The 27,645-nt window shown below is 45.2% G+C and overlaps 1 protein-coding gene across 4 annotated transcripts in view; it reads left to right on the top strand.

Moving 5' to 3' along the window:
- The first annotated feature begins 3,347 nt into the window (after positions 1-3,347).
- LOC144609075 (A-kinase anchor protein 13-like) overlaps positions 3,348-27,645 on the top strand; it is a 452,410-nt gene continuing 428,112 nt past the window's right edge. For all 4 annotated transcript variants that reach the window (XM_078427428.1, XM_078427427.1, XM_078427426.1 and 1 more), the window contains exon 1: positions 3,348-3,603. The gene's annotated coding sequence lies outside the window, so the exon portion shown is untranslated. The remainder of the gene's footprint in view (positions 3,604-27,645) is intronic.

Raw genomic sequence — 27,645 nt, 5'->3', positions numbered from 1 at the left:
TGGTCAAAAACTGCAGCTAAACCCCCAGCATTTGGTGCAGTTTGAGGTGATTATGTAAGATTAAACATAAAACAAAAAATTCAGCTAGACTTGCTCCAAATTGTAACTCCTCACAGATTAACATTTGTTTCTATTGGAACTGGTTACTGACTTAAAACTGCTAAATTTGACTGATTTTCACTTGAGAGATAGCTTTGAAATTCCAAAATAGCTGGGAAAATGATAAACTGGCCAGGCCTGTGCTTGGAGGAACATTTAGTTAGGTCATTTCATTGAATGCTTTGGCAGAATACCTCAACCCCACCAGGACTTCCAAATAAGCACCAAGTTCTTTCTTGGCCAGTGGTTAGATGGGGCCTTCCTGTCAGCTCATTCATACGCTGCTGGAGTCTCATTGCCACCTCAAAATGTCCTTGAGATAGCTGTATCTATCTCCTTGTGGAATGTCATTTGCATGAAAATGGATGCAGTGGTGTTTGGGCGAGGGTCATCCCAAACTGGTGTGTTAGGCAGTAAATGGAATGCATGTCTTAAAGTCATTGAGACACACAACACTAACCCATCCATGCTAATCAACATGCCCCAATCCAAGATAGTCCTGTTTGTCTGCCCCTGACCAATATCCCTCTAAACGCTCTTCTTGATTAGTCCCAACTTCTTGATTAGTAAATGTGTCAGGGGTTATAGGACAAAGGCAGGAAAATTAGATTGAGAGGGAAAGATAGATCAGCCATGATTGAAAGGCAGAGTAGACTTGATGGGCCAAATGCCCTTATTCTGCTCCTAGAACTTATGAATTTAAGAACCTTTCTTATACATGTGGCTGTCCAAATGTTTTTTTTAAATGTTACATTGCACCTGCCTCAACTACCTCCTCTGGCAGCTCATTCCATATCATCCTCTGTGTGAAAAGGTTGCCCCCCAGGTTCCTATTAAATCTTTCTCTGCTCACCTTAAATCTATGCCCTCTATTTTTTTATTCCTCTACTCTGGGACAAAGATTGTGCATTGATCCTAGCTAATCCCCTCATGATTTTACACACCTATATAAGATTACCCCTCATCCTCCTGCGCTCCAAGGAATAAAGTGCTAGTCTTCCCAATATCTCCTTAGGCCCTCGAGTCCTGGCAACATGTTTGTAAATCTTCTTTGAATGTTTCCAGCTTAAAGGCATCTTTCCGATGGCAGGGTGAGCAACACAGAGCACAATACTCCAAATGTGGCCTTACCAATATCCTAGATGACAGTAACACAACGTCCCAACTTCTGTACTCAATTAGACACTAAAAGCTGGAGTAACTCAGCGGGTCAGACAGCATCTCTGGAGAAAAGGAATAGGTGACGTTTTGAGGCGGGACCGTTCTTCAGACACACTATACTCAATTGTGTAAGAATGAACTGCAGATGCTGGTTTAAATCGAAGATAGACGCAAAAAGCTGGAGTAACTCAGCGGGACAGGCAGCATCTCTGGAGAGAAGGAATGGGTGATGTTTTGGGTCGAGACTCTTCTTCAGACTTTACTCCAAGATCTCTCTGCTCTAAAGCACTCCTCAGAACCCTACAATTTACTGTGAAACTGTCCTGGTTTGACTTTCCAAAATGCAACACCTCACACTTACCTGAGTTAAACTCCATTTGTCATTCCTCGGCCCAGGCAATCATAGACCATCTTCACTGTCTATGATTTAATTTATTGTGGTGTCATCTGCAAACTTACCTTGTAGATTCTCATTCAAATCATTGAGAAAGATGACAAACAGCAATAGGCTCAGCACTAATCCCTCACTCGACACAGGTCTCCAGCTTGATAAGTTTTCAAACTTCTGTACCTCTGGCCTGGTAGGAGAGGGGAGAAGAGGGGGTGAGAATGATCCTTGATCATACTGGTAGCCTTGCCGAGGCAGCGAGTGTAGATGGAGTCAATGGAAGGGGGGTTAGTTTGCCTGATCGTCTGGGCTATGTCCACATTCTCTGCAATTTCCAGGCTACTTCTTTAAAAAGCTCAATTGTCAAATGCTATTCAGTGAATGGACAGATATAAATAAACAATCATTTATTTGTATTTTTTATGAATAAGGTATACTTTTGAGGAAAATCAATTCGATTGATGCTAGGATTGACCTCTCCTCCTTGAATGCAGGGTAAGAAACATTTATTTGTTCTATCTGGTAAAGGAAGTGTGCAATTTCAGGCAAGACCATGTTACAAATCAAAAATGAAGAACCTTGCTGATGTTGATAAAGCGCCCGGGAGATTGATCTGCCAGCATAAAATTCATTGCATTTATGGAACTATCCATAAAATGGGTGAATCAGACGATGGTGTCCTAATCGTTGGTGGGAAGGAAGGACTTCTCTCAATAGGGCCAAGCAGGGGTATACCAGGAGCATTTCAAAGTTTGCATGGAAATTGTAGTTCACGCATAAAAAGGTCAACATGTAGATATCTTAGAACCTTAAGAGGGACCTCAAGGACACAGTTTTTACTCAGAGGGTAGTCTGTATCTGGGACAGATATATGGATAGGACGGGTTTGGAGGGCAATAGGCCAGATGCAGGCAAAGAGATTGGCCTAATATGCCAACTTGGGTGGCATGGACAAGGTGGGCCAAAGGTCCTGCCAAACACCATTTTCCACTTCCTATTTATTTGTGTTGCCACTTTCAGGGAGCTGTGGACTTGGACCATCAGTCTGAAGAAGGGTCTCGACCCGAAACGTCACCCATTCCTTCTCTCCTGAGATGCTGCCTGACCCGCTGAGTTATGGATATGGACCATAAGATAAGGCCATTTAGAACGGAGACGAGGAAAAACTTTTTCAGTCAGAGAGTTGTGAATCTGTGGAATTCTCTGCCTCAGAAGGCAGGGGAGGCCAATTCTCTGAATGCATTCAAGAGAGAGCTGGATAGAGCTCTTAAGGATAGTGGAGTCAGGGGGTATGGGGAGAAGGCAGGAATGGGGTACTGATTGAGAATGATCAGCCATGTTCACATTGAATGGCGGTGCTGGCTCGAAGGGCCGAACGGCCTCCTCCTGCACCTATTGTCTGAGATCCCTCTGTACATCAATGGTGCTTACTGTGGTGCCCAGCCATTGACTATACACTGTCTTGTTATATTTACCCTTCCACATGAAACAAACCACTGGGAAAGCAGCTGTGAACCACTGGATGCTCCGCGGCGTCCAATCAAAGCCTTGCTGGGGGTGTGCTGAGTGGCAGGCGCGGCGGCCAATGGGGAGTGCGGCTGGGGTTGGACCAATGGCGTGGAGGGGGCGGGAGCGGGTTGGCGCGTGCGCAGTGCGGGGAGAGGCAGTGGCAACAAGTGTGGGCGGTGAGAGGGAGACAGAGCAGTGGCTGCCCCCCCCCACTGTACACCCACCCACTGCAACACAGGGAGACCCCAATCCACCAAACGCATCTCAGCCGGAGAGACAAAAAGCTGCATTTTAAAGTAATCCAGGGTAAAAGTGCACTGAGTTGGTCCCACACATCCCTGCCCTGGCTGCCTGGCTGGGAGAATGAGGAGGACGCAGCAGGCAATGAGAGAGCACAGTTAAAAGTTGCTGCTCGCATGTAACGAGGGAGGCCCCATTGCATTGAGGTAAGGAAGGCTTCACTTTAGAAGAATAAAACCTTTTCTTTTCCACCTTAAATAAAAATGTGCTGCCAAAGTGTATGTGTGTTCGCAACCCTGTGTAATTCAATATCCGTCCTTGCTACATTGGGCTTTTGTTCTGTTTCTGCCCCAGCTTTGTTACCTGGTGAGTGTGTGTGTGTATTTGTTTGGTGATACTATGTAACTGGGGCTGGACTCCTTGCTTTGCATGTTTCATTAGCTGTGAGTGAGTGAGTGTGTATTTGTTTGTGTGTTTGGTGATACTATGTAACTGGGGCTCGTCTCCTTGCTTTGCATGTTTCATTGGCGCTGTGTGTGTGTGTTTGCTTTGTGTGTTTGGTGATACTATGTAACTGGGGCTCGACTCCTTGCTTTACATGTTTCATTGGCTGTGTGTGTGTATTTGTTTGTGTGTTTGGGGATACAATGTAACTGGGGCTCGACTCCTTGCTTTGCATGTTTCATTGCATGGCGCTGTGTTTGTGTGTGAGTTTTAAAAAAAAGTTCGTCCCTTCCCTCGTTTTTAAATCTTTGAACTTTACATTGTGTTTTTTTTGTTTCAGAAGTTATACTTTACAACCATTTTTCTAGATTACCCCCCCCCCCCCCATTCGTTTTAAGAGTTTATTTGTTGAATCGGATTCCACTACAGTATTTATTTGTGATAACTTGCCTTTTGGCTCTTGTATAATTAGCGGTAGAAAAAATATTTAATGTTTTCTTATTGCTCCCATATGTACTTTCTAAAACAAGATCTTTATCCAGAATTACATTTCAAAACGCGTTTTTATATATCGTTATATGTATCGTCGAAGGTTCATTGTTATTCTTCCGTGGCAGGATTTCGCTGCTAACAAAAGCTTCAGGTGCATTTAAAAAAAAAAAAATCCCTGGGTACATCTGCACAACTTGGTACATCTGCACAGTTGGATTGCTGAAAAGTTGTTCACAAATTAGCTTCACGATCAGGTTGCCGGGCTCCGCGTACCGGATCTATTTCGCGTTGCTTTGTTTTCACATTGTTTAATGTTCGGTGTGAGGTTTATCTGCTAAAGCAGCAATTTATTTGGCAGGGCTACTGAACAGCAACGACCATAATCAGCTAGCAACCCTAAGTGATAAAAGCGGTCACAATGTGTGTGTGAGAGAATTGATCTCTGATGTCCGAACCCATGCCTGACATTTAGCGCTAATTTTTGTCTTTGTTTAAAAAAGAGTTCTAGTCTTTGTTAACAATACCAGTTTGGAAATCGTTGTAACCTGTAAAAAGTGACGCAAGTTGCCGATTCTAAACATAGAAATCCCATGTAATAATAACAACCAGTGATTTCTGCAGATAGTCTATGTATGCATGTTTCCTGGGAAGGATGGTTTAAACAAAACTTCGCCAAAATCCTGGAATCCCCTGCAAGAATCGCTGGATTTGCAAGCCAGTGCACCTGACTGTGAGAAGATCCTCCTATCGTTGGCATGCCCTTTGCAGTGTCACTTCCAGCTTGACACGTTTGGAACAGTTTTGCATGTGCACTCGCGCCTCCCATCTAATACAAAGTGTACAATCCAGACAGACTCTGTGGCCTTGTTTGGGATGTGGTACATCAAGAGAGTGATAGTTTTTATCAGTTCCCAAGAACCAAGTGCATGAAGACTATCTGAGTGCTAAAGTTTCCAGTTTAAATCCAGCCTGGTGCATACGTAATCTACTCATGCCCATGTTCGACATAGTTTAGTGATACAGCATGGAAACAGGCTCTTCTGTCCAGAGTCCACGCCGATCACCAACTACCCGTTCACACTAGTTCTATGCTATCCCCATTCGACTATAATTTAGAGATGCAGTGCGGAAACAGGTCCACCAAGCACTAGCACTATCCTACACACTGGGGACAATTTACAGAAGCCAATTAACCCACAAACCTACACGTCTTTGGAATGTCAGAGGAAACCAGAGCACCTGGAGAAAAATCACTCGGTCACAGGGGGAACATACAAACTCCGTACAAACAGCACCCATAGTCAGGATCGAACCTGGATGTCTGGCGCTGCAAGGACGCAACTCTACCTCTGCGCCACTGTGCTGCAACCACTCCTTAAACGCAAGTGGTATTTTTTTAAACCAAAGCCAATTAACCCATAAATCTTTGAGATGTTGGAGGAAACCGGAGCACCCAGAGGAAACCCACGTTGTCACGGAGAGAAAATGCAGACTCCACACAAACAGCACCAAAGGTCAGGATCAAACCCGGGTCTCTGGTGCTGTGAGGCAGCAGCTCCATCAGCTGCACCACTGTGCCACTCTTCCCAGGGATTTGTGCCATTTAAAAATAATCAAATAATTTTTTTATTTTGTAAAGTGGCCCTGAAATCCTCAGAGCTCTCCCTAGACGTATGAACTGCTAGAGTGGGGAGGGGGGGGGCAGAAGCAAATGAGACTCTATCAGGCAAAGCAGGAGTAAACCCAGCACTCTCTCAAACCTGCTTTACCATTCATTCTGATGATGGGGTCACTTTCCTGCCCTCTCCCCATTCCCTTGATATGATTTCTCAGCGTGAAGAAGGATCTCAATGCAAAATATCGTCAGTCCGTTTCCTTCCACAGTTGCTGCCTGACCTGCTGAGTTCCTCCTCACTTTGCTCAAGATTCCAGCATCTGCACTCACTTGGCCCTTGGTTCCCTTGTAGCTTGAGTCCCTCTGTGGCTGGAATTGATGTAAGCTGCAGTGAATGGCATTAGCATTACGAAGAAGGCCAATGCTCACACTCTGTCTTTACTTGCTCTTCTTTCTAACTTCATTTGGAGTTGCTGCTAATACCAGCAAGTCATTTCTTTGGACTGGCATTAAAACCTGATTTCATTGTGCTTTACCTAAGTTTGTAGATCTTGAGTAGGCACTGGGCCTGTACTTGCTGGAGCTTAGAAGGATGAGGGGAGGGGCTCATAGAAACCTACTGAATAGTGAAAGGCCTGGATAGAGTGGATGTGGGGAGGATGTTCCCACTAGTGGGAGAGTCTTGGACCAGAAGGCAAACCCTCAGAATAAAAGGATGCACGAAAGGCGATGAGGAGGAATTTATGTAGTCGGAGGGTGGTGAATCTGTGGAATTCATTGCTGGTGACAGCTGTGGAGGCCAAGTCGTTGGGTATTTTTAAGGTGGAGATTGACAGATTCTTGATTAGTAAGTGTGTCGAGGGTTATGGGGAGAAGGCAGGAGAATGGGGTTGAGAGGGAAAGATAGATCAGCCATGATTGAATGTCGGAGAGAATGGCCTAATTCTGCTCGATGACTTGTAAACCCGAGAGTTAGTTCAAACAAGTTAGAAGGAGAGGATGAGGATGTTTCCACTAGAGGGAGAGTCTAGGACTAGAGGTCATAGCCTCAGAATTAAAGGACGTTCTTTTAGGAAGGAGATGAGAAATTTCTTTAGTCAGAGGGTGGATTCTTTTGCCGCAGAAGGCAGTGGCGGGCGTCTATGGATATTTTGAAGGCAGAGATAGATAGATTCTTGCTAAGTACAGATGTTAGTGGTTTTGGGGAGAAGGCAGAAGAATGGATTAGGAGGAAGAGTAGCCATGATTGACTGGCGGAGTAGACGTCATGGGCCGAATGGCCTAATTCTACTCCCATCACATGATGTGAGGAGGAATGAAATGTGAAATCAGAGGGAGGGATATAGGTGGAAGGGAAAAGGGGGGGGGCAGACATTGTCTCCTCCCCAATCCCAGTGCTCATTTACATACTGGGGCAATTTTATTTCTACCATGGTTGCTTATCCTGCCCATCTGCAGGAGGAAGTGGGAGGAATCCCATGTGGGATGGGATACTGCAAACTCCACGCAGGCAGCGCTGGAGGTTAGGTTTAAACCCAGGCTGCTGGCACTGCCAGACAGCAGTTCTCCTGCCTACACCTCTGTGCCACTCGGAATGCTAAACTTAAAGAAGCTAATATTTATGGAAAAACAGCCCCAACATGTGCAAGAAAATAACTGCAGATGCTGGTACAAATCGAAGGTATTCACAAAATGCTGGAGTAACTCAGCAGGTCAGGCAGCATCTCAGGAGAGAAGGAATGGGCAAAGTTTTGGGTTGAGACCCTTCTTCAGACAACAAGTGCATGTTTTCTGCCTGGAAACTGCTTGGATGATATTGTCCTATGTTTAAATAGCTGTCCAGGTAGTTGAATACACAGTCCCTCTGGCACTCTAGGAAGGGATGCATTGCTGGCAAATGTGATCTTTTGAATAAAATGTTAAATTAATGTCATGTCCTCCTTGTGATTTTCTGGGGCCTGTACCCGTTGGGTACACTGGGCCTGTACTCGCTGGAGTTCAGAAGGGTGAGGGAGGACCTCATTGAAACTTACCAAATAGTGAAATAGAGTGGATGTGGAGAGGATGTTTCCATTAGTCAGAGAGTCTAGGACCGGGGGACAGATTTTCTGAATAGAAGGATGTTGCTATTTAAAAAGGATATGAGGAATTTCTTTAGTCGGAGGGTGTTGAATCTGTGGAGGCCAAGTCATGAGTAATTTTAAAAGTAGAGATTGACAGATTCTTGATTAATGTCAAAGGTTATGGAGAGAATGGCATGAGAAGGGAAGCTAGATCAGCCATGATTGGTGAGTGGATTCGATGGGCAAAATGGCATAATTCTGCTCCTATGACATGAATTTATGAACTAATTGTGTCAACTGGAAATACCACATGATACTACCTTTTAATCAAATAAAGTGACAAATTCACAAGTTACAGGAGTAGAATTAAGCTGTTTGGCCCATCAAGTCCATTCTGCCATTCAATCATGGCTGATCTCTGCCTCCTAATCCCATTTTCCTGTCTTATCCCCATATCCCTTGACACCTGTTCCCTTGAAGAGTACAACCTTCCTCCAGTGAATCATCTAGAGTGCCAGCCTGCACTGCATGGTTCAATATCTGAAGAGGAATTTGAACCTGGAGGTGAAAGAACTCGCCACTGATTCTCAGCCCATCTTTTTGGGTGGCAGGGTAGTTCTGCAGTTAGTATTGCTACGATCTCCTGGATGCTGGGTTTGTATTTTTTCTCTCTCTACGACTTTCACAATCCCACCAGGTACTCCAGTTTCCTCCCACATCTCAAAGCATGTGTTGCAAGGTTGATCGACCCTTTGATGTTGCCCTTTCTGATGTAGGCTACTGTTTGTTTTTTTAAAGGCTATTTATTGCATCGTATGGGAGGCGCATTCCAAATCTCGTTGTACCCCTGTACAATGACAATAAAGATGTATTGTATTGTTGTATTGTAATGGAAACACAGGTGCTGGAATCATGAAGAAAACACAAAGTGCTGGAGGAATTCAGTGGGTCAGGTAGCATTTGAGAGAGGGATTCAACAGATGATGTTTTGGGTCAGGACCTTTCTTCAAACTGAAGTCAACTTTCCATTGACCCCATTTATTCCCTAACCTGATATGTCATCTTTCCATTCCCTCCACTGATGCTTCCTGACCCGTTGAACTCCAGTACTTTGTTCAAAGGCTGTAGGTGTAGGTGTGTGCGCATATGTGCGTGAGAGAGAATGGGACTGATGGAAGCTGGCGTGGACTTGATGGATTTACGGGCAACCCCTTGTCATTATGCACTTTGATGTTCACTCTCTTAAAAAGAAACCTATAACTTGCGAACCGTATTGTACCAGTCCAAAAGAAATGTCTCAACTTGCATTAAAAATAATTGTTCCCACGACACTAGCAGTAGGCCCAAAGCAGAGCGTTGATAAAGGATAAACAAAAACAAGATATTTTTAAGGTTGTCATAAAGGAGGTGAAGATGACCAAATGAGAGGCATTTGTAAAACAAATTCCCAAACTTGAAATTAAGGTTAAAGAGCATGTAGTCAGTGTGGGTGACAGAGGTGGATTAGTGTCCAGAGAAGGTTAAGAATATAGAACGTTGGAGCTATGAAAAGATTTAAATTTGCAAATGAACACGTTGTCTGAGGTGGTCATTTTCATTTCTTTGGGGTACATCATGTTTTGTGAACATTGGGGGGAAATGTGCATTCAAAATGTCACTTCACTTGAAAGTGTGCCATTTTGATGGATTTACTAAGAATGTGCTCTTTATTTCATTGCTGTTTAATGATTAAACTTTAATCCACATCCTTCACCAGGCAAATCATTACAAGTCTCTTAATTATTTGTATGGTGCAGGTATGTGTAATGACCTTGGAAAGTGTTCCATCAAAAAGTATCAATGATAAAATTAACATGGAGTGAGCTGTGGAGCATGGAGTCAAGTATGTTGAGCTTTATTATCAGATCCACATATGACATCCTTCCCTCTCCCACAAACTTAAATCTTTGGCTGGGAGAGGATCCAGCCTTCCCCCGTGTGCAGTTCCAGCAAACCTTAAGCACATCCTGGTCGGTTGTAAGACCAGCCTAACACAAGGCAGATACACCAGGTGACACAACCAGGTGCTGAGGTGTTTGGCAGCTGCACTCGAGTGCAAGAGAGTTACCACCAACGCCATGCCTATCAATGCCCAGTTAACATTCCCGCAAATCCCATCCTTTATCCGGGAAGGAGAGAAACGGAAGACTACCACCTCGCCTCTCAACTCATGCCCACTGAGCGCAGCCAGAGACTGGGAGATGCGGGTTGACCTAGGCCAGAGGCTTTCCTTCCCAGTTGAAATCGCAGCTACCAACTTGCGACCAGACCTCGTCCTCTGGTCCAACTCCTGTCGGCGTGGTTTCATCATTGAGCTGACGGTGCCCTGGGAGGAGGCTGTGGACGAGGCATATGAAAGGAAAAGGCTGAGATATTCCAACCTTGCAGTAGAGGCAGAGGAGCAAGGTTGGAGTGTAAGAGTGCGTCCAGTGGAGGTGGGGTGCAGGGGCTTTGTAGCCAGTTCCACTGCAAGGCTCCTGAGGGAAGTTGGAGTCAGAGGGCAGGCCCAAAGGAGGGCAGTCAAAGAACTTGCAAATGCCGCCAAACGGAGCAGCCACTGGCTGTGGCTGAAAAGAAAAGATGCTGTCTGGGCTGCCACGTGACCATCTAGAGGCTAACCATAAGACACGCACCCAGGTCTGATCACCCTGTGGTGGGCCTGCCTCGACTGAGGGTGTCTTGTGATAAAAGGCCGAAACACCCAGTGACGTTGAGGTACACAACTGAAGATGTGTCTGAATGGTAGCAACATTACCTAGTGGTCACCCCCGAGAACAACACCAGTCAATTGTAGTGCAAACCTTAGGGATTGTAACAACTAGTCCTAAAAATCAAACTGGTCCTAATTAACATTACTTTGGAAATTTGTTCCTCAAGACCATGTGGCGTATGGTTTTAGTTGGTCTGGCGCATTTCTGGAAAAACATTTATAAGATTTGAGATTGCAGTTTATTAGCCTCCATGTGGTCTTTCTCATGTGGGAGTTTATCTCACAGATATCGCAATCACATTTATTGGGATGCATCGCAGCATGGTTTGGAAACGGCTCCATCCAAGAATGCAAGAAATTGCAGAGAATCGTGAATGCAGCCCAGACCATCACACAAACCAATCTCCTTTCCATTGACTCCATTTATACCTCGCTCTGTTTCAGCAAGACCAGCATAATCAAGGCCGAGTCGTGCCCTGGCCAAGTCCCTCGCTCTCTCCCATCGGGCAGAAAGTTACAGAAGTGTGCAAATGCACACCACCAGATTCAGGGACAGTTTCTTCCCAGCTGTTATCAGGCAACTGAACCATCCTGCCAATGACTAGAGTGCGGCCCTGAGCTACCATCCACCTCATTGGAGACCCTCGGACTATCTTTGATCGGCCTTTAATGGCTTTATCTTGCACTAAATGTTATTTACATTATTCCCTTTATAATGTATCTGTACACTGTGAATGGCTTGATTGTAATCATGTACAGAGTATTGTTTATCCGCTGTATTTATTTCACAAAATGCTGGAGTAACTCAGCAGGTCAGGCAGCATCTCGGGAGAGAAGGAATGAGTGACGTTTCGGGTCGAGACCCTTCCTCAGAGTATTATTTATCCGTTGACTGACTGGTTAGCACACAACAAAAACTTATGACTGTACTTCGGTACGAGTGAGAATAAATTAAACTCAAACTCGAAGGGCATGTGGTGGTGGTGGTGCATTATAACTTATCAGAGAGACTGGCAGAGGAGGGGTTGAATTGCTAACAGTGTGTGTGTGTGTGTGTGTGTGTGTGTGGCCACATCGACTGTGAATTACATAGTCCTGGCCAGAGTCTCCCTTGGCCCACAGTTGTGCAGGTGCAGTTCCAAGGTTGCGATGGGTGGTACGATTGAGGCACAGGGCAGAACGATCTGCAGTGCGTACCAAGTGGGGGAGAGTTTTGCTGGGCAGCCGGAACAGGAGAGCATGCCTTTTCACAGAGCTGACGTTCCAAATGGAAAAGGATAACCTTTCATCTGCATGATGCCAAAAACAAATGCTCCCTAGTAGTCGACTCCCTCAAATGTCTCCATGGTGTCTGTCTGCACTGCCTCCCTTGGCATGATGAGCTCAATAAAGCAGAAAGGCTTTTTTTTAATCGAGGGAGGGTACGTTAATGACTAAGAAAGCTTTTATTATTCTGGTGAGGCCTTGGCAAGATCTATTTATGTGTGGAATAATGAAGCAAGGGAGTGATTTATGCATTGGGAGGCTTATCACAGGATGCAGATGGTATCCCATACAGAATTATTTGTATGTCAACTTGGCTGACAGGTGTCCATGGCAATGACATCATTCTGACTACAAATTATTTGCTAAATGTTATTAACAGCCATTACAGAGTGGTATTTGTGCTTATGTATAAGGATAGGCATCGCTGATGGAGAGGGTCATGGACTTTTATCGCAAGATTCTCGTCTAATTGTTCTATTAAAATCGCATCGTAATTTCATTTAATTCTCTATGAAAAACTTCCTGCCATGTGACAAAGCAACAAAAAAAAAAGCATAATAATGGCAGACTTAGAAACCAATCAATGGGAACATTTGAACATTGGAAAAACGAAATGCATCTTGCCCTGTAGTTTATTTCTGAACTGGGTTGTGTTGCATCGGTTCAAGAGTCAAATATAAGAAAATAACTGCTGGTACAAATCGAAGGTATTTATTCACAAAATGCTGGAGTAACTCAGCAGGTCAGGCAGCATCTCAGGAGAGAAGGAATGGGTGACGTTTCGGGTCGAGACCCTTCTTCAGACTGAATGTTGTCACTGTGGTCATAGGAACGCAATGGAGTTGGAATGTTATTTTCACACAGCGATTCATTGAGTTTTTAACCATCAACATTTCAGTGTTCACGGGAACTTTAGAAATTGAATGTGTAGGAAGGAACTGCAGATGCTGGTTTACAACGAAGACCGACACAAAATGTTGGAATCATTCAGCGGGACGGGCAGCATCTCTGGAGAGAAGGAATGTGTGATGTTTCGGGTCGAGACCCATCTTCAGAAATTGTATGCTGCACTTTATGTTGTGCTTGGAGTATGTCTTGAGGCATTGATAAGGTAGACTGTCAGAGCCTTTTTTCCCCTCGGGGTGCAAATGCCAAAGATTAGAGGGCATAGCTTTAAGCTCAGGGTGGCAAAGTTTAGAAGAGATGTGTGTTGAAAGTTTTGTTACACAGTGCAGGTGAGTGCACGGCACACACTCCAGGAGTTGTGGTGGAGGCAGATGGCGTTTAAGAGGGGTTTTGGATAGGGATGTGGATTTACAGTGAATGGAGGGATATGGGTCATGTGCAGGCAGGGGAGATTAGTTTAAATTAGCATCATGTTTGCCACGGACATTGTGGACCAATGGGGTGAACTGTTTAATGGTCTATTTCCGCTGGAAACGAGTTGATCTGAGGTCAGACAAGGTTGGCTAGGTATGGAAATAAGGAACTGAAGATGCTGATTTATACAAAAGGATACAAATCTCCAGAAATCTTCCTCATTTGGTGGGTGGAAACTTTGTGACTGTTTAATCTAGCATGTCAACATTCTTTTTCAATTATCCAATTCACACTGGCAATGTTGAGATGAAGGTGTGATCAGAAATATTTGAAATGCAAGTCTTTCTGGATCCAGATTACTGACCTTGCTCAGCTCGATGTGGTGGAGTCTGATTGGTTATGGTCATTGTTTCATCTAAAAGGGTTACACCCAGAATATAAGTGCCCTCGCACTTGTCGTCTCTTACGCTTCCATTCCAGCTGACATTTCCAGAATTTTTAGTTCTTAATTCTTTTAGGATTCTCTAGCTTGTGATCTGAAGAAGGGTCTCGACCCGAAACGTCATCCATTCCTTCTCTCCTGAGATGCTGCCTGACCTGCTGAGTTACTCCAGCATTTTGTGAATAAATACCCTCGTCTATGAATTGTCTACTTCCTGATTCAGTTGAGTAATTGAAAGCTATCTTTCCCCTGAAATAGGATGCAATCTGCTGCAGTAACTCAGCATTTCTGGTGAACATGGATAGGTGGCTGGAGCAGTCTCAAGAAGGGTCCTGATCTGAAACATCACCTCTCCATGTTCTCCAGAGATGCTGACTGGCCCGCTGAGTTACTCCGGCACTTGGTGCCTTTTGTTTTGTTGTAAACCAGCATCTGCAGTTCCTTGTATATCCACTAACTTTCTTCTGCCTGGATTGTGGGATTTGGTTTTCTTGTACAGAGGAATTAGTTGCATGAGTGCCTGCTTTAGATGGCTCCGACAGCAAAGAATTGAGTACAATGCTGTTGTTGATGGAGAGTTTGTTCATTGCAAAGAAAGACAGTTGTAACAATTTTTGTTGGTCATTGACAATTTTCAAATACGATTGAAGCCAATTGTCATTTCGATGGCATCTTCCTCTCAGGTTCAATAGAGTGTTCCTTTACCTTGACGACAGCCACAGAGAGTAAGTGGTAATCTTGTTCTACTCATCCTACCTTCCCAAAATGGAATATCTCTGACTGTTAAATTGTGGACAGTTGAAGAGATGTAATCCCATTCCACACTTTAGACATTTCTTGGTCTATCGTACATTCAAAATTGGAATGTTAATTGAACATTTGCTGAAGACCTTAATGGTCTTAATGATTAAGCTGTGCGGAAAGTATGTTGACATTTGGGCTTGGGTGATGTGTTTACCATCCTTTTAGGATGGTTACTTAGAAACATAGAAAATAGGTGCAGGAGGAGGCCATTCGGCCCTTTGAGCCAGCACTGCCATTCATTGTGATCATGGCTGATCGTCCGCAATCAATAACCCGTGCCTGCCTTCTCCCCATAGCCCTTGATTCCACTCGCCCCTAGAGCTCTATCTAACTCTTTCTTAAATCCATCCAGAGATTTGGGGGAGTCCAGAACCAGGGGCCACAGTCTTAGAATAAAGGGGAGGCCATTTAAAACTGAGGTGGCAGAGAATTCCACAAATTCACAACTCTGGGTGAAAAAGCTCCTTCCCACCTCAGTTTTAAATGGCCTCCCCTTTATTCTAAGACTGTGGCCCCTAGTTCTGGACTCCCCCAACATTGGGAACATTTTTCCTGCATCTAGCTTGTCCAGTCCTTTTATAATTTTATATGTTTCTATAAGATCCCCTCTCATCCTTCTAAACACTGCAAATTAAAAAACATTATAGAAACACTGCAATTTTTTTTTTTTAATGGCTCATCTGTACAGAAATTGGGTCTTTGGGTTGCTGTTGGAGGGTTGAGGGTTTGAGTCCCACTGAAGAAATTGTCCGGATGATTTAATCTGAAGTTCCAAGGTGGTGGCTGGAATTTCATGATGGTTGCACTATCAGAACTGGCATCCTCGGTCATTAAACTCTCGGTTTACTTGTGCCTCCTGATGGCTGAAGTGGCCATGGTGTACTGACGTAAAGACAATGGTGTATCATGACCCATTCTCCTCCTTCGCCAAGCAGTCAAAACCAGATTAACCAGTCGTTTAATTCCTGTTTTTATTGCAGCACTCTGTGTGCTTTCTTCAGAGGGCATTTTAAAATTTACTGTAAATAGAAAGTCTTTGACACGTATATACTTTCTAATGAGTCCAGTGATGAATTTCACTTTACTGTTTTGTCCTTCCACTGCATGATCAGTGGTTTCAGATGTGAAGGGAAATCTTCACAAGTGGGGGAGAAATAGTTGTATTGGGCTGGGCTCTCACAGATAAACTCACTTTGCCTGACAGAGCAAGGCCTTGCCCATCATCTAATTGGTATGGTGTGCCGTGATACTGTCAGACTGCAACCGTGGTATGACCAAGTGATAATGGGCTCACTCGCCCTGATCTTAAAGGTGTGGCAGAGTTTGACTGCATTAAATGAAAATAATTCTTGCTTCATTTCAAGGAACAGGTCTTTTTTTTTTCTGATGTTGACCATTTTGCATTTTCCTGTTCCCAGTCTTCGATCTCCAAGGCTAACATGAACAAAGTTTAAAATGTTGGAAGGGCGATTCTGTTGTCAGGGAAGCTTGGGTCAGGGGTGTGTGTCTGCCGACTTTGATATTTCACTTGTGGGTGGGAGTGGTACGTATCTTTTGGCCGTTGGACTTAACATCGCCCGGTGTGGCCGCGGGACGTTTCAGTGCCCGGTGCGGCTCGGCCGTTGGACTTAACATCGCCCGGTGCGGCCGCGGGACGTTTCGGTGCCCGGGGCGGCTCGGCCGGGGGGCCTTCCATCCCCTTGCGGGGGCTGTGCGTGTCGTTTGCCTCGGTAGGGGTCGAGCTGCCTGTCCGTGGGTGCGGGGGGAAGAGAGGGGAAGTTTTGTTGCCTCCATCACAGTGAGGGGGTGTTTGGAGTCACTGTGATGGATGTTTGTGTTGGGGTCGGGTGTCCTGTGTTCTTTTCTTTTTGCTGTATTTTGTGTGACTGCTGAAATTTCGCTCGGTGTTGTGCCGAGTGACAATAAAGTGTTGTTATGTTATGTTATGTTATGTTTTGTGTGCAGGAAAGAACTGCAGATGCTGTTTTGCACCGAAGATAGACGTAATGTGCTTGTGTAACTCAACGGGTCAGGCGGCACCTCTGGAGAAAAAGGATGGGTGAAATTTCAGGTCGGAACCCATCTTCAGGCAGGTTCTGAAGAAGAGTCCCAACCCGAAACGTCACCCAACCTTTTTCTCCATAGATGCTGCCTGACCAGCTGAGTTTGTGTCTGGCTGTTTTGTGTGCCCTGGTCCACAAGCTAACTTTTCTGCACACGGTAAAAATCTTGTTTTCCAATCATCTTTCTATCCCTCAATCTCCTTTTTGCTTGTCCTTCCCTCATCTCTTCTCAACCAAATTAAATCATCTAAATAGATAAGGACCTTATTAATTGAGGGGGAAAAAAAGTTGGTGTCGATTTAAAAAGGATTTTCTCTCTACCAAGTTGCTAGTTCTATGCCACTTTATAATCCAAGTTTCATCTTGTTCAAGAAGTGCAGGCAATATGTAGGTGTATAAGTGGTCTTCTGGTTACAGTGTAATCATGTGTGGCCCTATTATATAAATGGCTCACTATGCCATGCTGGCCTTGATCTGGGGAGTAGTGTCGACACCTTGGAGAGGTAGGACATATTGATTGGCCTTGTTGTGCTCGTAATTGGCAAACGTTATTTGAACTTGGTAGCCACGTTGTAAAATGCAGGTTGAAGCTCTCTAGCCCAGCACTCCGTCCCTGGTCTGACATGTTTTGAGTTACTCCAACATTTTGTGCCTATCTTCAAAGGTTTGGGCAGTATCTCTGGAGAAAAGGAATAGGTGACATGTTTTTAATCTGTTGCACTGCTCCGTATTAATTAAACATTTTAACTACGATAAATAACCTCCAGCTAATAAACTCACCAATGAAACTTAGGCAATTCTCGATAGCATTGCATGATCCAGGGAGCTTTTGTACTTGGAGGTGTTCTCCTGCTCAGAGTATTATTATCACAGGGTGGTTTTGGTTTAGTTTAGAGATTCAGCGTGGAAACCGGCCCTTCAGCCCTTTGAGTCCAGGGTGACCAGCGATCACTGTGCACTAACACTACACACACACTCAGGACAATTTACAATTTTTACCGATGCCAATTACCGCTGCCGGATACAAACCTGTACGTCTTTGAAGTGTGGGAGGAAACCGGTGCTTCTGGAGGAAACTTATGGGGAGAATGTACATACTCCATATAAACAGCACCCGTAGTCAGGATCGAACCCAGGTCACTGGCATTGTAAGGCAGCAACTGTACCACTGTGCTACCCTGTGGCCCAACACCACTCTGGTCCCAGAGGGAGTTTCAACCTGTATTTGTGCCCTGGGAGCATATTTTATTGAAGATTTAAAAGAGAAATTATGCCCTTGGTGTAATGCGGTTCTGGGCCTGGGCAGCAATGCCAAAGTGACCTTCAAATCTCTGCATCCTGTTATACATGAAGGGCTTCTACATACCCTCTGGGTGCCTGGCAACAGGTGCATCTCTAAGTTAAGAGAATGTACTTGCAAGTGCAGGTTGCCTTGAATATTCCTTTGTCTGGAGTTTGGCAAGAGATTAGAAACATTCTACTTTCAAGGCTCTAATTAACAATACTCAATTCTTTTGATATTAAGTGATCCAGAAGTTCAATGCAACTTACAGTAGGTGACTTCTGAATGCAGACAGCTTCTACTACAGGAGATTGGCAGCCTTTTGTTGCACCAAGTGCTCCAGGTAAACTTTTGAATAACATTCATGGGATTGAACTGAACACTCGAGTGTTTTATTATCATACTAGACCAAGTGGACCCGTTGGGCCCAAACCTCTCCTGCATTGTTGCAGCACCCTCTCCTACCCTCCCCTCCCCCCTCCCTCCCCTCCCCACTTCCCCCTCTCCATCCCCCTCAACCCCCCTTATCCACCTTCCTCCCCCCCTCTCCCCCACCTCCCTCCCCTCCCTCCCTAGGAGATAGATTTAAACTTTAAAATGTGAATAACTTTAAAAATATAACGCCAATTTCAATAAAACGACTTGCTTTACCATTAAAGTGATGACGGTGAGTAAGGTGGGCCTAAAATTGTCGCGCTATCGTGTACCGTTTTGGCTGTAGTTCGATCACAAAATGAACAAACAAACGAGAGTTTTAGTATATAGATGTACTGAAACAGAGCAATGAAATTCTTGCTTGCAGCAGCACAACAGGTTTGTAAACGCAGTAGATAATATAATAAACAGACGTAAAAAAAGAACTTCAATAAAAATAATAATATTGTGCAAAAGCAAAACCATGTTGCTCGTGCAACCAAGGCAGTTTGGAGTTTAGCTGGAGTTTGTATTGTTCAGAGTCCTAATGGTCGTTGGGAAGAAGCTGCTTCCGAACCTGTACGGTACCGTTTTCAGGTTCCTCTACCACCTTCCCGATGGTAGGAGTGTGGCCAGGGTGGAGTGGGTCCTTTATGATATTGGCTACCATTTTGAGATGGCACCTCTTATAGATCCCTTCAATAATGGACTGGGCCGTGTTCACCACTTTTTGTAAACTCCTTCGTTCCTGGGCGTTCGAGTTGCCAAACCAGGCTGTGATGCAGCTAGTCAATATGCTCTGGACACGGCAGGTCCAGTCCTTTTACACTTTGTATCAGTCGCAGTTCTTCCTTGTACTGCTGGGCTCCTGTCTTAAGTGTGGACACAGCAGTGAATGTAAAAGACCGACTTCCCACTGACACTGAAAACTTTTTTAACCAACGCTTAGAATTCTCTTGAATGTTTGAGATGGTGCAGCCAACAGCTACAGTTTAGTTTAGAGATACAGTGTGGAAACCGCGTGGAATAGCGATCTTTGCACATTAACACGACCCTACACACACTATTTACATTTATACCAAGCTAATAAACCTACCAACCTGTACGTTTTTGGAGTGTGGGAGGAAACCTAAGATCTCGGAGTAAACCAACGCAGGTCACGGGGAGAACGTACAAACTCTGTTCAGGCCCATAGCACCCTTAGTCAGGATCGAACCCGGATCTTTGGCACTAAGGCAGTAGTTCTACCCCTACGCCACCATGCTGACCTTCTGTGGCTCTTCATTCCCAAAATGTTGGAGTAACTCAGCAGGTCAGGCAGCATCTCAGGAGAGAAGGAATGGGTGACGTTTCGGGTCGAGACCCTTCTTCAGACTGATGTCAGGGGGGCGGGACAAAGGAAGGATATAGGTGGAGGCAGGAAGATAGAGGGAGAACTGGGAAGGGGGAGGGGAAGTGAGTGACAGAGGAACTATCTAAAGTTGGAGAAGTCGATGTGCATACCGCTGGGCTGCAAGCTGCCCAGGCGAAATATGAGGTGCTGTTCCTCCAATTTCCGGTGGGCCTCACTATGGCACTGGAGAAGGCCTTCTGTGGTTCTTAGGTAGGTGCTCAGTTAGCACTATGTATTTGAGTCTTCCTAACTTGGAATGAATCTGTGGGATGGTTACAGATCCATTGCCAATGTTGGTTTGGGACTGAGGCGATGGTGCACTGGTCTCTTTTCACATGAAGGTTCAATAACTAAATAAGATTTTAAAGTCGTTTGGACAGGTGAATGGATAGGAAAGGTTTGGAGGGCTATGTGCCAAACGCAGGCAAACAGGACTAGCTTAGATTGGGTATCTTGGTCAGGCTGAACGGCCCGTTTCCATGCCACGATTTACATTATCATTATGAAACTTTTTTATCACCTGGTTATCACAGAACAAAAGTTTTTTTCCATTGGACCTCGGAACATATGACAATAAACTAGACCATTAATAATGGCCACAGCACATGGCGCACTGGTGTTGGACGACATGTTAGATGGTGTCTGGACTGTCAGTCACCAACATCTTGGTGTTGAGCTTCCTGGGTATTGCTGGGGTTGTACTGGTGCAGGCAAGTAGAGAAGATTCCATCACACACCTGTCATAGATGATGGAATCGCTTTTGTTGGGGCATGAGTGCCTTGTCACAGCTAATATGCCTCTGACCTGCTGTTGTAGCCCAGTATTTCATAAGTCTTAGGATGCAGCAGAGTTAGGCCATTTTGACCAATCATGTTCTACTCAGCCATTCAATCATGGCTGATCTATTTTCCCTCCCAACCCCCTTCTCCCCATAACCTTTGGCACCCTTGCCAATTGAGAACCTGTCAATCATTGCTTTATTCTTGATTCAAGATTCAAGATAGCTTTATTATCATCCAAATTGGACGAAATTCAGTCACCCACAGTCCAACAACAAAAGCATCAAAATAGGCATTAAAATTACACAACCCCCAAAACACACAAAAGAAACATCCATCAAGAAAACATCCATCACAGTGAGTCTCCTCCAGTCCTCTCTCTCCTCACTGTGATGGAAGGCCACAATGTCTTTTCCCTTCTCCTGCTGTCCTATCCCGCGGTCAGGTTGTTGTGGTTGCAGGCCGCGCCGGACGGTCCGCAGCGGGCCGAGCCTGAGGCGAGTCGCAGCCGCTCCCGCAGCCTCCGAAGACGGCCGGCTCCGCCGATGATAAGTCCGATCCGCGGCGGGCGAACACGCTGCTGCTGCCGCTGTTGCTGAACGTCGGGGCGGTCGTGGCTCCCGACATTGAAGCCCCCGCCCAGCAGAGAAATATCCCGCGGCCTATTTTATGCTGCGCCGGATGGTGAAATGTCCGCGACACAAGCCCCGCGATCCGGGGGCGGGCGAACACGCTGCCGCTGCCGGAGCTCCCGATGTCGGCATCCACGCGGCCCGAGCCTAAGGCGAGTCGCAGCTGCGAATGAGTGTCAAAGGTTATGGGGGGGGAAGACAGAAGAATGGGGTAGAGAGGGAGAGGTAGATCAGCCATGAATGGTGGAGTAGACTTCATGGGCCGAATGGCCTAATGCCCAATGACGGCCTCCACAGCTGTCTGTGGTAATGGATTCCACAGATTCACCATACTCGCACTAAAGAAACTCCTCATTTCCTTTCAAAATGTACGCCCTTTTATTCGGAGGCTGCCCCCTCTGGTTCAAGACTCTCCCACTCGTAGAAACATCCTCTCCGCGTCCACTCTATCCAGGCATTTCACCATTCAGCAAAGCTCAATGGAGTCCCCCATCGTCCTTCCAAACTCCAGCAAGTACAAGCCCAGAGCCATCAAACACTCGTACGTATTTATTCACAAAGTGCTGGAATAACTCAGCAGGTCAGGCAGCATCTCGGAAGAGATGGAATGGGTGACGTTTCGGGTTGAGACCCTTCTTCAGACTGATGTCGGGGGCGGGACAAAGGAAGGATATAGGTGGAGACAGGAAGACAGTGGGAGATCTGGGAAGGGGGAGGGGAAGAGAGCGACAGAGGAACTATCTAAAGTTGGAGAAGTCAATGTTCATACCGCTGGGCTGCAAGCTGCCCAGTCGAAATATGAGGTGCTGTTCCTCCAATTTCCGGTGGGCCTCACTATGGCACTGGAGGAGGCCCATGACAGAAAGGTCAGACTGGGAATGGGAGGGGGAGTTGAAGTGTTCAGCCACCGGGAGATCAGGTTGGTTAAGGCGGACTGAGCGAAGGTGTTGGGCGAAGCGATCGCCGAGCCTGCGTTTGGTTTCTCTGATGTAAGGAAGTTGACATCTAGAGCAGTGGATGCAATGGATGTGGTTGGAGGAGGTGCAGGTGAACATCTGTCTCACCTGGAAAGACTGTTTGGGTCTTTGGATGGAGTTTAGGGGGGAGGTAAAGGGACAGGTGTTGCATCTCCTGCGGTTGCAGGGGAAAGTGCCCGGGGATGGGGAGGTTTGGGTAGGAAGGGACGAGTGGACCAGGGAGTTACGGAGGGAACGGTCTCTGCGGAACGCAGAAAGGGGAGGGGATTTATTTGGCTAGTTTAGTTCACTGCTGGTTAATGGGCTTCCTCCCCTCCTCTTCACACACAAGGACATTGAAGGTGGATAGAATGCTGTTGAATATCATGGTTGGGTTCCTCACTTGGAGATGATCGTTGCATGGCATTTCTGAGGCACTAGTGTTAATTGCGATGTGTTCCCCTCCCATGACTGGGTGTCGTGTGGGTCTGGCTGCGTGCGGGCACGGTCTGCATTGTTCTAGTGTGCTGCAGAGAGGTAAATAGAATTGAAAACTATGTAATCCTCTGCCAATGTGCCCACGTCTGACCTTGTGGTGAAAGGAAGGCCAGCAGTGAGACAGCTGGACACTGTTGGTACCGAGGACCTCCTGCGGTTTGATGACTGAGTAGTCTGGTCAATAATTAGCTGAATTGGGGTTGACTCGCTCTTTGTGAACCGGGCATATTTTTGCGTTGTTGGGTCGATGCCATTGTCCTGACTGCACTGTAACAGTCTGGCGGGCGTGCGGGTGGGCACTACAGCTGTTCTGGAGCACAAGCATTCAGTGCCGCAGTTGGAATGTTGTCTGGTACTGTGTCGGGAGGAACTGCAGATGCTGGTTTACACTGACGATAGACAAAATGCTGGAGTAACTCAGTGGGTCTGGAGAAGGGTTTCGACCTGAAAAGTCACCTATTCCTTTTCTCCAGAGATGCTGCCTGACCTGCTGAGTTACTCAGGCATTTTGTGTCTCTTCTTTGTTGTCTGGTACCATTGGTTTTGCTACATCTTCCTCTCCCCTCTTTATGTGGAGTACTTCAAATTAGCTTAAGTTTTGCCCTCACAATTGTACGGATCTCTGGAGATTCTCTTTCTCTCTCTCTCTCTCTCACTCACTCTCCCTCTCTCCTTGTGTTGTGCAGCTGAGGTGTCATTTGCTCTGTGAAGTCGCGACTGCAAACAAGCCTTGAGCCACCATTCAGGAGCGGCTGTCTTGGAAATGTGATGCCCCAGACTGCTGCTGTTACAATGCGGCATCAAGTTTCAGAATGGAAGGTCAAAGCTTGTTTGAAATTGAGACTTCAAGTTCAAGTTTATTGTCATACGTACAAGTACATTGAGGTGCAGCTACGATTAAAATCTTGCTTGTAAACGGCATCGGTCACATCGACTCAGACAAACTCGCACAAACAAATTAATAGGAAAATAACTGCAGATGCTGATACAAATCGAAGGTATCACAAAATGCTGGAGTAAACGTGGGTCAGGCAGCATCTCAGGAGAGAAGGAATGGGCGATGTTTCGGGTTGAGACCCTTCTTCAGACAAATTTATACATCATTTACAATTCTAAAAGATAGGCTGCAAAAAACCCCAACAACATTTGTGCAAAAACTTCATCCAGCAAGTTTGGCAACTTGGATGGTTTCTTGCAATATCCTAACATCAAGTAGATTTTACAGTGAAGATGCTTTGCAAGTATTTTGTTGGAGCTGGTTCATCCTGATTGCAAATGATGCTTGTTTTTATGTAGTACTAGACCAAGTGGACCCGTTGGGCCCAAACCTCTCCTGCATTGGTGCAGCACCCTGTCCTCCCCCCTCCCCTCTCTCCTCAACCCCCCCCCCCATCCCCTCTCCCTTCTCCGCCACTCCCCCCCTCCTCCCTCCTCCCCCTCCCCTCTTTTTAAACTTTAAAATGTGAATAACTTTTAAAATATAAGACCGATTTCAATAAAACTACTTGCATTATCACTAAAGTGACAATGGTGAGTAAGGTGGGCCTAAAATTGTTGCGCTATCGTGTACCGTTTTGGCTGAAGTTCAGTCACAAACAAGATAACAAACGAGAGTTTTAGTATATAGATGTTTCACATCTTCTCTCCTCAAGGCATTAAGAATCAGTGTTTTGTGAAGTACAGGTGCTCCCCGGCTTACCATGCTTCGACTTGCGATATTTCGTAAGTTCTAGGAGCAGAATTAGGCCATTTGGCCCATCAAGTCTACTCCACCATTCAATCATGGCTGATCTATCTTTCTCTCTCAACCTCCTTCTCCTCCCCATAACCCCGACACCCACTACTAATCAAGAATCTGTAAATCTCCATCGTAAAAATATCCATTGATTGGCCTCCACAACCATCTGCGGCAATAAATTCCACAAATTTACCACTGAAGAAATTCCTCCTCGTCTCCTTTCTTAAGGTACATCCTTCTATTCTGGGGCTGAAAGAATTATTTGCTTGCCAGGGGCCGTAAAATATAGAACTTGTATCTTTTGGATAATGAATTTTGTCCCATCTGGCTACTGGCAAATTCAAATTGGCTTAAGAAAAGTTGGCGTTTTTTGTTTCAACGTGAATAAATTTCACTCTCATTTTTTCTCACTCATTAACAAGTTTTTTGAATTAAAGGAGGGGTGTCATTTTATTGGCCTTGTTGCTTCTGTTTGACCTTGGGGAAAGGAGCAAACATGTTGAGCCGGTTTATAAAATACTTTACTCACCAGCAAGGCCTTAAGTGCCTGCTTATGGCAATTAAAACTGTGACAAATGAACTTTAACAGAAGTCCAACAGCAGCAGAGTAATAACTATATTATATCGCATATTCTTCCTCCCAAAGCAGTACGTGTCTGTCTCTTCTTTGACTTTAATCCCCACATTTAAAGTGATGGGGAAATCGATGCCAGTTGAATATGTAGAGTGTATTATCTTTGTGTGACTGAGATAGGATTTGTAATTAAAAACAAATTGCAGAGGCACAAGGAAGAACTGACTGGAAAGATTGGCAAGGCTGCCTTTGAAATATCGTGAGCAATTTTGGGAACCATATCTGAGGAAGGATGTGCTGGCTCAGGAGAGGGTTCAGAGGAGGTTTGAACCCAGGAATGAGTAGGTTAACCTATGATGTGCGTTTGTCGGCACTGGGCCTGTACTTGCTGGAGTTCAGAAGAATGAGAGGGGACCTCATTGAAACATACAGAATAGTGAAAGGCTTGGGGAGAGTGGATGTGGAGAGGATGTTTCCACTAGTGGGACAGTCTAGGATTAGAGGACATAGACTCAGAATTAAAGGACGCTCGCTTGGGAAGGAGATGAGGAGAAATTTCTTCAGTCAGAAGGTGGTGAATCTGTGGAATTCTTTGCCACAAAAGGCTGTGGAGGCCGTCAGTGGATATTTTTAAGGCAGAGATAGATAACGTCTTGAATAGTACAGGTGTCAGAGGTTATGTGGAGAAGGCAGGAGAATGGGGTTAGGAGGGAGAGATAGATCAGCCATGATTGACTGGCGGAGTAGACTTGATGGGCCGAATGGCCTAATTCTACTCTTCCTTATGACCTTATGATTGAAGATCAATAAAACGACTATGTTGGAAATTGAAATAACATACTGAGAAATCCTGAAATGTTAACTGTTCCGCTCTCCACATAGGCTACCTGATCTAGTGAGTATTCCCAATGGTGCTTTTGTTGCTCTGCAAGGAGCCAGTTTGGATTTGCTTGGACAAATGGCCACCTATGCTGTTGCAATGCTCTGAATTCTATAAACAATGCCATCGGTATTTGTTTGTAACTTGAAATTTAGTTTAGCTTAGAGATATGGCGCGGAAACAGGCCCTTCGGCCCATCGAAAGCACACCGACCAGCGATCCCCAAACACTACCACTATCCTACACATATGGCAATTTACAAATGTTTACTGAAGCCATTTTACCTACCAACCTGTACGTCCTTCAAGTGTGGGCGGAAACCGGAGCATCCCGGGGAAAACCCACATGGTCACGGGGTGAACGTACATACTATGTACAGACAGAACCTGTTGTCAGGATTGAACCTAGGTCTCTGGTGCTGTAATCACACAGTCAATCACAATAAAACTTTATTAGCCAAGTATGTTTTGCAACATACGAGGAACTTCATTTGCCATACAGTCATAACAATAAAAAGCAACAGGACACACAAAATGCATTTTAACATGAACATCCACCACAGTGACTCCTCCACATTCCTCACTGTGATGGAAGGTGGGAAAAAAAAGTTCAATCTCTCCCTTTCTACTGCTGCGCCACCGTGTCGTGAATAGGTATCATGTGCTTGGCGCATGGCTCACCTGAACAGGCTGGCCTACTGAGTTACCTGTGCTGGAACTAAGCAAATATGCAAAACTTGCTCCTAAGCTCAACAAATCATGTAGCCCTTGGGACAGGCAGAGCAGCATAATTAACCATCCTTGATTCTGTGGCAACTCTCTCTGAGCCCCAGTTGATATAAACGTGAGTCATAGTGATATGGCCTAGAGGATGCACCACAAGAATGCAACTAATATCATCAAAGACCTATACCACCCTGGCCATGCTCTCAATATCAATAGTCATTTATTTGTCACATACACATAAATGTGCAGTGAAATGAAAAATTACCCGCAGTTCAACAATAAGACCAATAAGAATAATCAATAAAAATGCGATAACACATACAATCATAACCAACACCAAACAAAAGAAACATCCATCACAGTGAGTCTCCTCCAGTCACCTCCTCACTATGATGGAAGGCCAGAATGTCTCACTGTTGCTACTGGGAAGAAGGCACAGGAGCCTAGAAACAGTTACATCCAGGTTCAAGAATAGTTTCTTCCAAGCAACAGTCAGACAGTTGAACCACTCTGCACAACCTAACTATAACCAAATTTCATGGAAGTTGTATAAGATTACTGTACATTGGTCGGCCATGATCACATTGAAGCTCGAAGGGCCGAATGGCCTCGTCCTGCACCTATTGTCTATTGTCAAATCCTGATAACTAACCTAGTGACTTGCTAAATCAAGTGCCCCCTTCTCTCAACCTATCTGGGTCGAACAAACTATCTCTGTCTGAAGACCCGAAATGTCACCTATTCCTTTTCTCCAGAGATGCTGCCTGACCCGCTGAGTTACTCCAGCATTTTGTGTCCATCTTCTAACAAACTGTCCATGTGTACGCAATCCAGATTAGTGATTCCAGTCTTTACAAATGAAATCGCCACTTTTCGCACTTGCCAATTCTCTCCCGACCCACATTACTGCCTGATGATGCAATGAACTGCTGCTTTTAAGAAATTGGGGCTGTTCCATGTATGATGTGTGTACTGAGCTGTTTCACTAATGATGAATTTTCTAACAAAATTAAATCCACACAGATGCTCTTGTCTTTGAAATGCATCTTGTGTTGGGAACCACTGGGCCAAAGAAAAAGAGCCATTGAAAGTTTTCTATTTAGAATTGTCAAAGTAGT

Source organism: Rhinoraja longicauda, chromosome 33 (assembly GCF_053455715.1).
Source record: "Rhinoraja longicauda isolate Sanriku21f chromosome 33, sRhiLon1.1, whole genome shotgun sequence".
Lineage (NCBI taxonomy): Eukaryota > Metazoa > Chordata > Chondrichthyes > Rajiformes > Arhynchobatidae > Rhinoraja > Rhinoraja longicauda.
The sequence above is the reverse complement of the archived record's forward strand: the minus strand, read 5'-3'. Positions and strand labels throughout refer to the sequence as shown.